This window comes from Diadema antillarum, unplaced genomic scaffold, assembly GCF_040938485.1.
Source record: "Diadema antillarum isolate AM-2024a unplaced genomic scaffold, OU_Dant_1.0 seq00000791_RagTag, whole genome shotgun sequence".
Lineage (NCBI taxonomy): Eukaryota > Metazoa > Echinodermata > Echinoidea > Diadematoida > Diadematidae > Diadema > Diadema antillarum.
The window spans coordinates 2,261,592-2,264,912 of NW_027271678.1; the positions used below are offsets into that span (position 1 = coordinate 2,261,592).

General features: G+C 41.4%; 1 non-coding gene across 1 annotated transcript; it reads left to right on the forward strand.

Annotated features, from left to right (window-relative positions):
- The first annotated feature begins 387 nt into the window (after window positions 1-387).
- Window positions 388-462, forward strand: Trnaa-agc (transfer RNA alanine (anticodon AGC)). Its single transcript has one exon. It is a non-coding gene; the product is annotated as a tRNA-Ala (tRNA).
- The last annotated feature ends 2,859 nt before the right edge of the window (window positions 463-3,321 follow it).

A 3,321-nucleotide genomic window follows, 5' to 3' on the forward strand; every position in this document is an offset into this window, starting at 1 on the left:
CAATCCACATTGTTATTGGGTTTGCCTTCCCTTTAAGGGTTTCTGGGACGAGCACTGAACTATAGGGCTTTCTATAGCTCAGTCAGTTGAGCACCGGGCTAACAATCCGGAGGTCTCGAGTTCGGATCCCGATGGAATCCCATTTTCTTTGCTCATTTTGCCAGTAATGATTTATATTCTTTCTGGTCAGTTTATTCTGTCTTTATATGTTATACTCAAAAAGCTGCATCACTTCGGTGATCCCTCGCATTTATCCCAAGGTGAATTATCCTTCGGGTTTATGCCAGGTTTAAGTGTGCGCGTGTGTGTCACACACAAACACACTGCTATAGCTTCTGACCATCCGAGCATTGAGAATTAAGGTTTCTGGAACGAACACAGAACTAGGGCTCTCTATAGCTCAGTCGGTAGAGCACCGGGCTAGCAACCCGGAGGTCTCGGGTTCGAATCCCGATGGAATCCCATTTTCTTTGCCAATTTTTCCATTAATATGATACATATGACGAATAGCAAATCTAAGTTTGATGTCTCATTAAAAAAAAAAAAAGGGTTACACCTCCACGCTTCGTAAGTGCATTACATTGGTGGGCTGAAATTAAATTGGTCTAAAACGAAACATAGGCCTATATGCCCATGAATGCATCATTATACAGAGTTGAAAGAAATTGACTGGTCTAAAATCGTAACGAGTCATTTTATCCTTGTCATTATTATTCTCATTATTAAAGAATGAAAAAGTGAATGAAAAATATGTATGTATTCGTTGATAAAGCATAGGCCCCAGAGTGTGTGAAAGAAAATACATGCATCATATTAATTTCTAAATTAATGAAGTGTGCTGATATGTGGAACAGAGTATATTATCATTATGAAAATAAAACAATATAACATTTCATAATAGCAAAAAATGAGGAAAATCTTGGTTGTTTATTTTTCTTTATTTGTCAACTCATCCCAGCCAATCGATATCAAGGTGGACTTCAAGCAATGTACATACAACTCTCAATAACCAAAACCGTATCAAGCAAAGCAAAAGTGCACATCTACGTAAATAGAAGTAAAGTAAGTCACTGAACATTTATGAATCTACGTTACAACTCCTGTTTTAACACGTCAGCGTAAGAAATAGATTTTATATCAACGTAACCAACTTCAACTTTGAAACACAAAAGCTAGCAAAAGAATTCAAGAAACATTTCTCAGTTTATAAGTAAAGTAAATAATGTAGAACATTTCCTTTCACGTTACAGTGTTATTGCCAGAATACCGATTTTTTTTTTTTTAGCTTTCAGTTGTGTTTCCTTTCTTTCTTTTGGTATTTTTGTCTGGAGAGTCTAACTCTGCCGCCATGTTTGCTGTTTGTTGTCTTTTCTCTCTTCGTGGCCCTATTCTTTTCTTCAGTGGGCCAGGAGTGGCTGAACGAACTGACGACATTTAACTTTTTAACGTGGCGGAGGACTGCATGTAATTTTTCTTAATACCTGAACAATAAATGAGTGCTATGAAAGTACGTCTGCACATGCTGCATCAACCACCGTCAAAAAGTGCTCGGTATTCGATCGAGTGCCGGTCGAAGCGTAATCGAGTTTAGTCGAGTATCAATCGATAGCAGTCCTGTATAGGTCGTATAGCGATCGAGTTATTCATGAAACTGATGAATCCAGGATCGAGATGATCTGAAATCAATCGTGTAGCATTCGAGTATAACTCGAGATGATCGGGAACTGAGCTCAGGGGAAAATCCGTCCCGACCACACTAGATTTCTATACGACCGATTCCCGATCAGCTCGATCTCTTCTCGATCACTACCCGAGCTGTTGGTGTTCGGGCTCCCTACTCGAATATTTTGGACATGTCCAAAATTATCGGGAAGGAAGCAGGAGCGATGCCGATTAAGGTAGATCGACCCCGAATACCACTGCCGAGCGAGCCCGACCAGGCCAAAAAAGCTTGATCGGGACTGATCGAGTTGATCTGATCGGCAGTGGGAACGCACCATAATTGCCTGGTCCTGTATGAAACAAGCTTGACTACGATTAGACGTGGCCGTTTCATTCCGTGCGGTCCATTGATGGATGCGGGCGCTTTGTTCGGGTTCCCAATTGGATGCGAACGGTCTATAATATGTCACTTATTGTCATGGTAACCCCAGCCGCTTGTTGACAATGTCACAGACAATGTCATCTGTGGATTCCTTTGTGCTTTCGGCGATCCAGAAGAACTGGAGGCAGTTTCTTCTCGAGTATTACTCGAGCTCATCCGAGAAGTGACGAAGATTGCCGAGTTCGCTCTGTTGCCAGTCAACAATACTCCTCAGAGTCAGACTCTTTATCTCCTGCGCCATAGATGTGTTCTCGCGTTCCAAATCCATGAGCTTGCATTGCTGCTCATCCAGGCGATCGTGCAATTTGGAGAATTCCTTTTGGACTGAATCTTCAATAGTTGCTTGAATAGCCTTGTTCTTTGCTTTAAAGGGCGCGAACATCCCCTCAATCAGCATTTGTGTTGATTCTTGTGTTGATTCGTGAGTCGCCATTTTGGAAATGAAGTTCCCGAATGTAATTGATGGAAATACAGAGCTTTGAGAAGCAGTACAGAATTCAGTTACACCTCAGTGCTAATTGAAATCAAATTTTCAAATGGATTACGCACCAAATACTGAAACAACTGCTGAATGTGTAATTTTATTCACGAAACTTGTCTTCTGGGGTCGGCATTATACAAAAGGAGCATCCGTTTCCAAAATGACCAAATAGTTGGGGTACAGCAAAGTTGCAAATAAAGTATGTGCGTATAGCATAAATTCCGGTATGAGGTCACAAATTATGACAGTCTCTCAGAAACAGAAGCAGAAGGCTGATGTTGCAATGAAGTCGGAACACAAATGTCAGAGTCTCACATGTAGTATATTATACTCATAGAGTAATTGCTTTCTTGGAGCCGTAGGAAGTGCATGTGGGACTAGCAGGACTCCTCAGTAGACGATGGCACATTAATTCATGTTGCCTTCCTTCACAAAAAGGTAGCAAACTTCACGTTATCGCAACTGATTGACAAATTGCCCTACATCGACGTAAATAAGCACTGAGTTGATCAGTGTTTTAGTAGTAGCCATGATAAAAAAATCATTGGCGTACATACTCGAGCAGGATTCGAACCTACGACCTCCTGATCACCGGACAGGCGTCATCTCTACTAGACCACCGAGCTTTCGCCCGACAGCAAGTGTTGGTTCTAATCCTTATAGCATGCAGCGGGTACTTTTGTTAGAATCACGCTTTGTTAAGCAGTCAGCTACACTAGCGCCATCTTATTTTATG